General features: G+C 39.3%; 1 protein-coding gene across 2 annotated transcripts in view; it reads right to left on the reverse strand.

Moving 5' to 3' along the window:
• LOC115423336 (GTPase IMAP family member 8-like) overlaps positions 1 to 6,438 on the reverse strand; it is a 28,375-nt gene extending 21,937 nt beyond the window's left edge. For both annotated transcript variants that reach the window (XM_030140052.1, XM_030140051.1), the window contains exons 1-2: positions 6,224 to 6,438; positions 3,874 to 3,954 (exon numbers count right to left, since the gene is read on the reverse strand). The gene's annotated coding sequence lies outside the window, so the exon portion shown is untranslated. The remainder of the gene's footprint in view (positions 1 to 3,873; positions 3,955 to 6,223) is intronic.
• Positions 6,439 to 13,615: the final 7,177 nt, after the last annotated feature.

The following is a 13,615-nucleotide window of genomic DNA, read 5'->3' on the forward strand; positions in this document are numbered from 1 at the left end:
CCCTGACAGGACAACAGGCAACTGTTAGCGTGTTCCTTTACTGGAAGCTCTAAGGACGAGTCTGGATTCAGATCGGTCTCAAAGTTGACAAAATTTATTCAGATAATAAATAAGATGGACACTCAGCGCTGAGGACTCAAAGACAATGACGATGAAGACATTAGATGAGATCTCAATTTATTCACCCTATGGGCTGGCTCACCCGTACAAATGGGTTGGTCTTTAACTTAGCGTTATCTAAAAAGATCAAACAGATGTGGGGCCTTAACTCTAAGAAAACTTATGCCAACAATAAGTTTACCCTTATCACCTATATTTGACAACACTATGTGTGTGAATGTGCTTGTTCAGACGTGAATCTAGAAGAACAGAACCTACTTAACTCTTGTTTAGACAGATGGTTCCTACTTAAACAAGCTTATCCTAGTGATAACATACTTAAAACTCCAACCGAGTACTACATAAACCCTGGTCACAAAGAACTCACTATTAACATTATTGAAGTAAAACAGATTAAAACAAAGGAATCCTATGTTAAAACAATAACTACTTAATACTAAAAAAATTCCTCATAAAACTTCAATATCTAAAGTAAAATATATTTCACAACGAACGAGTTTATCAGCAACTCTCAGCGTCGCTATGACGACCAGGTACTCTAAAGTTGGTACTGTTCACCCATTAAAAGTAAATAGGAAAAAGAAGATGTAAAAAAAATCATATAAATTGTGAACTTTGACCTACTTTTTCCAAAATGTAGTCACATCTATTCTGTACGGTGGCCCAGAGGTGCAACAGGCCAAAAAATTATCCACTAGAGAAAAAAAATTATCTACTACAAGAAAAAAAAAAAAGAGAACAGCCTAAAAAAATTATCCACTAGATGAAAAAAATTATCTACTACAAGAAAAAAAAGAGAACAGCCCAAAAAAATTATCCAGTATAAGAAAAAAAAGAGAACAGCCTAAAAAAATTATCCACTAGATGAAAAAAATTATCTACTACAAGAAAAAAAAGAGAACAGCCCAAAAAAATTATCCGCTATAAGAAAAAAAAGAGAACAGCCTAAAAAAAATTATCCACTAGATGAAAAAAATTATCTACTACAAGAAAAAAAAAGAGAACAGCCCCCAAAAAATTATCCACTGTAAGAAAAAAAAGAGAACAGCCTAAAATAAATTATCCACTAGATGAAAAAAAAAATCCCCTATAAGAAAAAAAAAGAGACCAGCCAAAAAAAATTATCCACTAAAAGAAAAAAAAGAGAACAGGCAAAAAAAAATTATCTACTAGCCCAAAAAATTATTCACTATAAGAAAAAAAAAAAAGAACAGGTGGAAAAAATTTATCTACTATGAGAAAAAAAAGAGAGCAGCCCAAAAAAATATCCACTATAAGAAAAAGAAAAACATCATCCACCTTTTCAATTACGGGGGCGCTGTTTACCCGAAAAGTGTCTTGCTTTAAAATTAAGACCACCACAAAAAATAAAAGGATAGGCTGAAAAATTTTAAGGCTTTCGGCTAATGTGGCTAATGCTAAGGAAGTACCCCACCGGAAGTGGAGGTCGTGCGCTAAAAAATAAAGTTATTTTAAAATATAGATATTTCCATTAATATAGTTTGCAAAGCAGTTAAATGATTAAATACGGTTCCAGTGTCTGCTCAAGGTTAGGCATGGGCGTTAAATGGTTAAGGTTAGGGTTAGGGTATGGTTGGGGTTAGTTTTCAGTGGTAAATGGCCCTTGTGTGCACTTTGTGAAGGTTCGTTGCTAAGCTAATGCTAACGCGAAAAGTTGACGGCAACTTTGTGTTATTTTATTTTGAGAGGAGGAGAAGAGGAGCTTCCTGTGGAGCTCCACTATCATGGCATCGCCCATTTGTTTGCAGGTAGACCTCTCCTCCTCAACTCAAACGGAGTGTCTTCACTAACACTAGATCAAGAAGGACATTTTGTGGAGATAAAGATGTGTGCCGTGGTACCGCAGTGCCTCGGCACCTGGCAACGAGCTGAGCTGTGGTACCGAGCCATGGTACGCGGTGCCGTGCTGGGGTACCTAGCACCGAGCCGTGGTACCGTGGTACGTCGCGGCACCAGCGGCATCAACCTTGGTGCCGCACCAGCCGAGGTGCCACGGTACCTCGCGGCACCAGCCTAGGTGCCACGGCACCAGGTGTCGGTGCCGCAATATGCACTTGCTGTCTCTCAACAAATGGGCGATGCCATGATAGTGGAGCTCCACAGGAAGCTCCTCTTCTCCTCCTCTCAAAATAAAATAATTTTAGAACTTCTTGTAGCGAATATTCATCAAAAATGATATTGAATGTCAGGCAGTTGAACAATTCAACTCTGTAATCACACAATTGTTTACTCGCACTGGTAGTTCACAAAGTTGCCGTCAACTTTTCGCGTTAGCATTAGCTTAGCAACGAACCTTCACACAGTGCACACAAGGGCCATTTACCACTGAAAACTAACCCCAACCATACCCTAACCCTAACCTTAACCATTTAACGCCCATGCCTAACCTTGAGCAGACACTGGAACCGTATTTAATCATTTAACTGCTTTGCAAACTATATTAATGGAAATATCTATATTTTAAAATAACTTTATTTTTTAGCGCACGACCTCCACTTCCAGTGGGGTACTTCCTTAGCATTAGCCACATTAGCCGAAAGCCTTAAAATTTTTCAGCCTATCCTTTTATTTTTTGTGGTGGCCTTAATTTTAAAGCAAGGCACCTTTCAGGAAAACAGCGCCCCCGTAATTGAAAAGGTGGATGATGTTTTTTTTTTCTTATAGTGGATATTTTTTTGGGCTGCTCTCTCTTTTTTTTTCTCATAGTAGATAATTTTTTTCACCCGTTCTTTTTTTTTTTTCTTATTGTGAATAATTTTTTGGGCTAGTAGATAATTTTTTTTTGCCTGTTCTCTTTTTTTTTCTTTTAGTGGATAATTTTTTTGGCTGGTCTCTTTTCTTTCTTATAGGGGATTTTTTTTTTTTTCATCTAGTGGATAATTTTTTTTGGGCTGTTCTCTTTTTTTTCTTATAGTGGATAATTTTTTTTAGGCTGTTCTCTTTTTTTCTTGCAGTAGATAATTTTTTTGTCTAGTGGGTAATTTTTTTAGGCTGTTCTCTCTTTTTTTTCCTTATAGTGGATAATTTTTTTGGGCTGTTTTTCTCTTTTTTTTTTTTTCTTGTAGTAGATAATTTTTTTCATCTCGTGGATAATTTTTTTCGGCTGTTCTCTTTTTTTTTTCTTGTAGTAGATAATTTTTTTCATCTCGTGGATAATTTTTTTAGTCTGTTCTCTTTTTTTTCTTGTAGTAGATAATTTTTTTCATCTAGTGGATAATTTTTTTTGGCTGTTCTCTTTTTTTTTCTTGTAGTAGATAATTTTTTTCGCCTAGTGGATAATTTTTTTTGGCTGTTCTCTTTTTTTTTCTTGTAGTAGATAATTTTTTTCATCTCGTGGATAATTTTTTTAGTCTGTTCTCTTTTTTTTCTTGTAGTAGATAATTTTTTTCATCTAGTGGATAATTTTTTTTGGCTGTTCTCTTTTTTTTTCTTGTAGTAGATAATTTTTTTCGTCTAGTGGATAATTTTTTGGCCTGTTGCACCTCTGGGCCACCGTAATTCTGGGCACTGGTAATCTATAAACCCAATTAGGTGTGAATTCAACCAATAGTTTTGCTGCTAAAGCTTAAACAAACAAACAAGAGGAACTGAAAACAATAGTCCTTGCCTCCCCCAGGGGAGGGGGGGGTTAAAAACATAGGACATAAATGAAACACACCCGCTGTAATTGTTCACAGAATTTCGCTTCTACTCCTTTATTCGACTGATATCTACAGAAAAAAAGAAACTCACCTCTTCCTCCTCAGTGGACGAACCCAGACTGCTGATTTTCTGCTCCAGGACAGGTCTGGACTGGTAAAGATGACTGACAGGCTGTGTAACCAATAAGAGCACACGAATGGTGGGACTTAGGGAACAACAAGCAGGGGTTACGTAAGAACAGTATGAAGTTGGTTAAAATAAAACCGAAAGAATGTGTCATCTTCTCCACAGACTTTAGGACTTGAATACCTTGTCATAAACAGTAGGGGTTAAAACTGAATATTAACCACTGTTTACATTTTAAAGAATGATTTACCAAATAATTTTTATGTCATTACTTAGACTAACACCTTTTTCCTTAAAGTCAACTCTCCCCAGCATCAAAACTGTGTGTGTCTATATACACAGTGAATATCTATCTATCTATCTATCTATCTATCTATCTATCTATCTATCTATCTATCTATCTATGTGTGTGTGTGTGTGTCTATATATATAGTCACACACACACACACACATATATATATATATATATATATATATATATATATATATATATATATATATATATATATATATATATAGTTATTCACTGTGTATAGCCAGTTGATTGTATAACATGTATCAGATTCTCCAATCAAGTAATCCACTTTTTGTAGAATCTGGTTTACTAAAATTTTTTGATATTGTATATTTAAAAACAATGGAATTTATGTTTCACGTTAAAAGTAAAAACCTTCCTTTTTTGTATTCAGAAATTTTTTAAGTTAAGAGAAGGACATTATAATTTAAGAGGGATGTTTGTGTTTGAAAAATGTAAAGTAAGAACAAACGTTAAATATCACAGTGTTTCAGTTATTGGTGTCAAGCTATGGAACGAATTGACGGATGAAGTGAAATTGTGTAGCTCACTGTTGAGTTTCAAAAAGAATTTAATTTGTCAAATTATGAAGGGCTATGAAAGTAATATGATTACAAAATGACTTATAACACTTAATGTAGTATAATTTGTGTTTAAGTATTTATCTGCTGCAACTTCAGGTGTGGACTAAGGATGTGAAGAGGAGAAGCAGAAATAAGCCTCCGGCTTCAGCTTCTTCCTTTTTCAGTTACAAAATGTGTTCATTTTATGTTTGTTTGTTTTTTTTTAATATGTATGTGTTTTGTTTTGTTGTTTTTTTTTTAATATGTATGTGTTTTGCATTTTGTATTTAACTGAAATAAACATTCATTCATTCATTCATTCTACAGAAGTACCTTTAAATATAACCTTTAATATATGTCTTCAATAAACCCTTTAATAAAGTCAATCAAATATGAAGCCGAACCATAATTCATTTTTGTAGGATTTGGACACAGCTCTCCTTATCTGAAGGGACACTGAATATTAGTTCAGTATTGTCGGACTACCTGAATCGTGTCCCTTTTCCTTCCATATTTGTTTGTTGTTGGTATTTGACACATTTATTGGGACAACCTCAAACCGGTTGGACTGGATTAACTTTGAATGCACTCATCAGGAAAACTGGATGTTTTTTTCCCTGCTTCATCACATCTCACACACACACACACACACACACACACACACACACACACACGGCCGTTAAAAACACTTTTTTTTCCGTCATACTTTATTTACAAAACATTTTATAGAAGAGAAGAAAAAAAAAAAAAAAAACATAACATAATGCTCGAGGTGAGGCAGGAAGAATCAAATACAACTACACAATAGGCAAGCAAATTAAAAGAAAAAAAAAAAAAACAAAACAAGAAGAAAGAAAAATAAATAAATAAAATAAAAATAAATAAATTACAACTTAAATTCGTTACATAAGGCTTTAGTTTTCATAGCTTTAGGGTTAGTGCAAAAGTTGAGTCTCTTGATAAGATTTCAAATAAGATTTAAAGACTACAAAGCTGGGTTTTTGATTAGCAAATTTGCTTGTATGAATATGAAATTTAGCTAAAAAGGAAATGAGATTCAGAATAAACAATTTCCGAACAGGCAAATCAGTAATAAAGAAACCAAATAAAATATCTTCAATTTTAAAGTTTAGAGAAATATCCAGCTTTCTATTTAAAAAAAAAGATTGATATCACACCAAAATGTCTGACAAAAAGCACATTCCCAAAACAAATGAGTTAATGTTTCATCCGAATTATGACAAAATGAACAAAAAGGGTCATTAAAAACACTTCTCAGGATATGTTTTCTAATTCCCCACATCAGACAGCTGTCGGTAGGACGGACATTCTGGACTGAGACAGAATATTCTCCTGTGTGTCCCTAACCTAAACCCTACACAATAGTGCATCTAAAACATGGGCTGTACTTCATTTGTTCATTCACATGCGTCTGGTGTTTAGAAAGTTCACTCACCTGCTGATTCCGACAGAGGATCACAAATAAAACTAACGAGGAAATAAGAAAGTAAAGTTGCGCAACTTCATGAAAAGGCGTCTTTACGCGTAGATTTCAGCTTCCGGGATAAATAACCTGTACATATGACGGTGCTGAAGAACAAAGCACATATATTTGTGGCTGGAATAACGTAGAGAATTAACTGGATTCGGATTTTCATGAAAACGAACCGATCCGAACTGGACTCAGCACACTGAGCTCAGGGACCGTCTGTAAAGTGCAAAAACGAAAAAAGACAAATAGTATAACAGCGCAAAAGAGATCAGTGGGTCAAGTGGTGTCACAAGTGGAAATCAGCCCGTTTTTATACCACTATAGTCAGTTTGTGTTGTTGAAAATAATCATTTGGATTATATTCTGGTCCAAAAAAACAATGATTTCATATGTGAAATATTTTTTTCCCCATTTAAGAAAAAAAAAATAGATAGATAGATAGATAGATAGATAGATAGATAGATAGATAGATAGATAGATAGATAGATAGATAGATAGATAGATAGATAGGTTCTGATGTTGTAAATGGAAGTCTGGATAGAAAAACTAAAACTACAACTACATCAGATATATAAAAGTGAAGTTAAAAATTTAAAAGTCATGATGTCAGTTACCTGTTTTAGAGGAATATCTGGAATATGAAATAATAACTTTTCATTACAAAGATATGACAGTAAACCAACCTGACCTTATACACTTATACATCCAAGGATTAACTCTTAAATACCAAGAATGTTTCTTTTGTCCTGTAGTTCCATCCTATTTTCCCGTCTGCATCAATATCAAACGTCATGTGATGTTGAGGAGAATCTGGTTTGTTTTAGTCCCAATTTTACATTTGCTTTGATTCAGAATGAATGTTTTGTGTTTTTTCAATCATATGAACTCAGAGCAGAAAAATTATAAGAAACAAAAACCACCAAATACATATTTCACTATATTTAACCTTTCATACATAATTTACATCCCTTTATTATAGTGTTATTATCTAGATTTTTCAGTAAAAATCAGGTATATTTATTTAACGGAGCATGAAACTACATTAGATTAGACTTTACTGATCCCACATCAGAGTACCGTACTTTCCGAGCTATAAGTCACACCTGAATAGAAGGCACACCTGACTATAAGTCACAGGTGTCCATGATGTAACATGAGATATTTACACAGAAAGATGGTAGACAGAAAGATTATATAAATATTTATTTCCATACCTTAACTGCTTTTTTTTTTTTCCAAACAGTGCCCGTAACACGGCAGTAAAACGGCAGTAACACGGCTGGTTCAAAAACCCAGAAAAGTCATTGATCGCTATCTTCATCTTCCTTCTGCTCATTAAAACCACTGCAGTCGTCTTCTTCAGTGTCACAGTTGAACAGCTTCAGAAAGGCTCCGTCACACACCTTCTCAGTCTCTCTTTCGTTGGTGCTCTCAATGGCAGTTGTGTGCTGCAGCTCTATTTCCTTCTTGGACAGACACATCGATTGGTTTTAACTTAAAAGCTGTATCAGCATGGGCGTTTTTAGCCCATTTTTGGGGTGCTGAAGCACCCCTATATTGATTCCCAGCACCCCTAAAATATTATAAGGTTGCTGAAATTTTTCTTTTTTCTTGTTTACTTTATGTCCATTCTTAACATGCTAGAAAAATGTCAAAACCATACACAGTATATGGTTGAAATGTAATATTTTAACAACAAAAATACAGCACGGGACATGTCCCTACCAATATCCATCCACTACTGTGTAGTCACTACCAATACAACCACTGTTCATAGTGTTTAGTCAATGATTATGGCACACAAAGGGTTAACAGTCGGTCTCTGCTAGAAGTCCCACCTCTAATGTAAATGTCGCTCTCCGATTGGCTCTTTGGTTTTGCTAACGTACATGTGATTGGCCGTCCCCACTGTCACTCCATCTACTTGTAAAAGGAACCTGCTACGTAAGTTGTCAGTATGTTTGGCATTTGTTCTGCCTGAGTCACATCAGCTAGATGGATTTGAATATCAGTGGAGTCATTTACATGTACATTTATACATGTGTCTGTTTGTGTGTGCGCACCCCCGTGCATGTGTGCTCGGTAATTAGGATGTAAAAGATGTCAAAGAAAAGAAAACCGGTCAGAAGACACTTCTTTAGGAGTCAAAGTGTAAGTTAGTTCAAGGGTCTAGAACTGTAGAGGCTCAACATCACAGATACTGAATAAAAACACTATTTAATGCCAAACAGAAACACTTTTTAAAGTTATTTTACTTATTATTTTCATGTATTTCTATGGAAGAGAGCAACTGTTTAAAAAACACACATAAAGAAAATTTGTGGGGAAAATACAATAAAACCTCAGATTCTAAATGTGATTCTAGCTGTGATTTTATCCGTATTTTGGGGGGAATAAATTACATGTAATAATTGAAACTAAAAGCCTTTTTTTGCTCAGGCAATAACACTACCATCAAACTCTATGATCATTGTATTCATAATCTGTTCATATGTCATGAATCAACATATTTTTGTCAGGTGACAAACAGTAGAGAGGAGGGAGGAGGAAGAGGAGAAGAAGGAGGAGGTAGAGGAGGAGAGGCTGGAAATTCACAGGTGAGGTAAATAATGATGCATATGTTAGTCATTAGAATAACTTTGCAGAATGCATTAAAATCTTGTATTGTCTTTAGATATTCAGATATGCATTATAAACATGTCAATAACTGATTTTTTTTCTGACTATGATTGTTTGCTTGTTTGATCAGCTCGACATGATGTGAAATTATGATTGCAAATACAAAAAAAAATATCAGCTTTCTGGAGTGCTGCCTTGGAGCACGTTTGTGTCCCCACCAATGTCCAAATCACACCTACTCCCTTGTCACCAGTCCCTATTTTTGCTGCATTTAAATGTAGATCCCTGTTTATACTGTTAGGTGGGAGTTAGCTGATGTTTTTTCTGTCTAGGAAATGTTCCATGTGGTTCAGTCCACCTCTGTCCTCTGTTTGAACTGGACTGAGAGAAGCTGCTGTTGAGTCTGTGCATGAGTTCAGATTAAAGACAAGGAGAGACCCACTTTATCTGACTGCATGAACATTAACTCCTAGTGTGTGTGTGTGTGTGTGTGTGTGTGTGTGTGTGTGTGTGTGTGTGTGTGTGTGTGTGTGTGTGTGTGTAGACAGGAACAAACAATTGTTTTTTGTTTTTTGTTTTTTTGTTTGGTTTTTTCTCAAAAAAAAAACAAGAGTCAGATTCAGGTAAGAGTATAAGATCAAGTTGTGTAACCTCATTTTCCACAGCAACCAAATATTCTATGACAATGATGTTGTCAGTTGAATAAATGTATCACTTTATATCTCTTATTAGATATAAAACACATTGTTTGGTTATTTGCCTTTTGGTTAAAGTGAAAAGAGAGAGAGGAGAGCAGAGACACTGAACACATACACTGGTCTAGAGTTTATTAGAAATGATCTGCCTCAGATCAAATGTGTTAAATGTTACAGATTTTAATCAGATTAATTGGAAAACCAATGACTAAAGTGCTGGTTCGCTGATGTTTTGACGGTATATGATAAAGTGTTATTCCACATACATATTGGTTTATGTACATTTATACAGATTTCTAAATGTTCTACTGATAGAATCTGTACAGTGAATGTATTGTCATGTACAGACTGTGTTTGAAGTAGATCTGGTCGATCTGACACTAATATTCCTCTGGAGTTCAACCCATTCTCATATATATGTATATGTATATGTATATGTATAGGTATAGGTATAGGTATAGGTATAGGTAAAGGAGCTGCTGTATCAAAATGGAGGATTGTCTTCCACCAGAAATTAGGGTTAGAGTTTATTTCTTTTATGATTCTAATCCATTCCTCTTTTACTGTGGCTCAGCATTTAAACTTTTATCAGATTTGATGGTTTAGTCACAGAGTTTCTCATACCCAAAAAATATTACACTTTTCTTTCACAAATGTGGGAAAAATGGTCTGAAATTGCGTTAAAATGTACTAAACAGTGAAATTTCTCTTGCCTGGCCAAGCAGCCCTCTGGGTGCTCAGCACCCCTAAACCTCTGATCCTAGAATCGCCCCTGCTGCATCATATGCATTTGTTGGTGTGTTTGCCATGATGAGAGTTTGTGCATGACATGCAAAATGATTGTTAAAAGTTAATCTTAAAACTTCTCCTCTTCACATCACCTCTTCCACCTGACTGTCTCACTTTTGCGCTTCCTGCTAGAGCGCCCCCTTGTGGCCGTTAGCCCGTAAAAATCTATGCTTGAGCTGCGTCTTTGGATAAGCTGCAGGGCTCAAAACGAGAAAAAAGCAGTGGCTTATAGTCTGGAAAGTACGGTAATTTTGTGGTCAAGGCAGCAACAGAACAGTCCAGCATAAAGATAGTACAAAGGACAAACAATGTAATGAAACTGGTCACATGTCTGTCTCTCTGTTGCTCCTCCCTCCTTCTCTCAGCCACACCCACCTCATCAGTCCAACCCTGTTCACCTGTGAACTCAGCTGCAGTCTATCAGACTGACAGAATACGTTCACTCCTCTGCTCTCAGTTCTCTGTCAGATTGTTCTTCTGCCTTGATGTGAAACTTTCCAGTGTTTACCTCCTGTCTGATCCTCTGTGGCCGACCTGGTCCATTCCTGACCTGTTCTCCTGGTACACCTACCTGAGCTGGTCCATTCCTGACCTGTTCTCCTGGTAAACTTACCTGAGCTGGTCCTTTCCTGACCTGTTCTCCTGGTACACCTACCTGAGCTGGTCCATTCCTGACCTGTTCTCCTGGTACACCTACCTGAGCTGGTCCATTCCTGACCTGTTCTCCTGGTAAACTTACCTGAGCTGGTCCTTTCCTGACCTGTTCTCCTGGTACACCTACCTGAGCTGGTCCTTTCCTGACCTGTTCTCCTGGTACACCTACCTGAGCTGGTCCTTTCCTGACCTGTTCTCCTGGTACACCTACCTGAGCTGGTCCTTTCCTGACCTGTTCTCCTGGTACACCTACCTGAGCTGGTCCTTTCCTGACCTGTTCTCCTGGTACACCTACCTGAGCTGGTCCTTTCCTGACCTGTTCTCCTGGTACACCTACCTGAGCTGGTCCTTTCCTGACCTGTTCTCCTGGTAAACCTACCCGACCTGGTCCTTTCCTGACCTGTTCTCCTGGTACACCTACCTGAGCTGGTCCTTTCCTGACCTGTTCTCCTGGTACACCTACCTGAGCTGGTCCTTTCCTGACCTGTTCTCCTGGTACACCTACCTGACCTGGTCCTTTCCTGACCTGTTCTCCTGGTACACCTACCTGAGCTGGTCCTTTCCTGACCTGTTCTCCTGGTACACCTACCTGAGCTGGTCCTTTCCTGACCTGTTCTCCTGGTAAACCTACCCGACCTGGTCCTTTCCTGACCTGTTCTCCTGGTACACTTACCTGAGCTGGTCCTTTCCTGACCTGTTCTCCTGGTACACCTACCTGAGCTGGTCCTTTCCTGACCTGTTCTCCTGGTACACCTACCTGAGCTGGTCCATTCCTGACCTGTTCTCCTGGTAAACCTACCCGACCTGGTCCTTTCCTGACCTGTTCTCCTGGTACACCTACCTGAGCTGGTCCTTTCCTGACCTGTTCTCCTGGTACACCTACCTGAGCTGGTCCATTCCTGACCTGTTCTCCTGGTACACCTACCTGAGCTGGTCCTTTCCTGACCTGTTCTCCTGGTACACCTACCTGAGCTGGTCCTTTCCTGACCTGTTCTCCTGGTAAACCTACCCGACCTGGTCCTTTCCTGACCTGTTCTCCTGGTAAACCTACCCGACCTGGTCCTTTCCTGACCTGTTCTCCTGGTACACCTACCTGAGCTGGTCCTTTCCTGACCTGTTCTCCTGGTACACCTACCTGAGCTGGTCCTTTCCTGACCTGTTCTCCTGGTAAACCTACCCGACCTGGTCCTTTCCTGACCTGTTCTCCTGGTACACCTACCTGAGCTGGTCCTTTCCTGACCTGTTCTCCTGGTACACCTACCTGAGCTGGTCCTTTCCTGACCTGTTCTCCTGGTACACCTACCTGAGCTGGTCCATTCCTGACCTGTTCTCCTGGTAAACCTACCCGACCTGGTCCTTTCCTGACCTGTTCTCCTGGTACACCTACCTGAGCTGGTCCTTTCCTGACCTGTTCTCCTGGTACACCTACCTGAGCTGGTCCTTTCCTGACCTGTTCTCCTGGTACACCTACCTGAGCTGGTCCTTTCCTGACCTGTTCTCCTGGTACACCTACCTGAGCTGGTCCTTTCCTGACCTGTTCTCCTGGTACACCTACCTGAGCTGGTCCATTCCTGACCTGTTCTCCTGGTAAACCTACCCGACCTGGTCCTTTCCTGACCTGTTCTCCTGGTACACCTACCTGAGCTGGTCCTTTCCTGACCTGTTCTCCTGGTACACCTACCTGAGCTGGTCCTTTCCTGACCTGTTCTCCTGGTAAACTTACCTGAGCTGGTCCTTTCCTGACCTGTTCTCCTGGTACACCTACCTGAGCTGGTCCTTTCCTGACCTGTTCTCCTGGTACACCTACCTGAGCTGGTCCTTTCCTGACCTGTTCTCCTGGTAAACCTACCCGACCTGGCCCTTTCCTGACCTGTTCTCCTGGTACACCTACCCGACCTGGTCCTTTCCTGACCTGTTCTCCTGGTACACCTACCTGAGCTGGTCCTTTCCTGACCTGTTCTCCTGGTACACCTACCTGAGCTGGTCCTTTCCTGACCTGTTCTCCTGGTAAACCTACCCGACCTGGTCCTTTCCTGACCTGTTCTCCTGGTACACCTACCTGAGCTGGTCCTTTCCTGACCTGTTCTCCTGGTACACCTACCTGAGCTGGTCCTTTCCTGACCTGTTCTCCTGGTACACCTACCTGAGCTGGTCCATTCCTGCCCTGTTCTCCTGGTAAACCTACCCGACCTGGTCCTTTCCTGACCTGTTCTCCTGGTACACCTACCTGAGCTGGTCCTTTCCTGACCTGTTCTCCTGGTACACCTACCTGAGCTGGTCCTTTCCTGACCTGTTCTCCTGGTACACCTACCTGAGCTGGTCCTTTCCTGACCTGTTCTCCTGGTACACCTACCTGAGCTGGTCCTTTCCTGACCTGTTCTCCTGGTACACCTACCTGAGCTGGTCCTTTCCTGACCTGTTCTCCTGGTACACCTACCTGAGCTGGTCCTTTCCTGACCTGTTCTCCTGGTACACCTACCTGAGCTGGTCCTTTCCTGACCTGTTCTCCTGGTACACCTACCTGAGCTGGTCCATTCCTGACCTGTTCTCCTGGTAAACTTACCTGAGCTGGTCCATTCCTGACCTGTTCTCCTGGTAA

This window comes from Sphaeramia orbicularis, chromosome 8 (assembly GCF_902148855.1).
Source record: "Sphaeramia orbicularis chromosome 8, fSphaOr1.1, whole genome shotgun sequence".
Lineage (NCBI taxonomy): Eukaryota > Metazoa > Chordata > Actinopteri > Kurtiformes > Apogonidae > Sphaeramia > Sphaeramia orbicularis.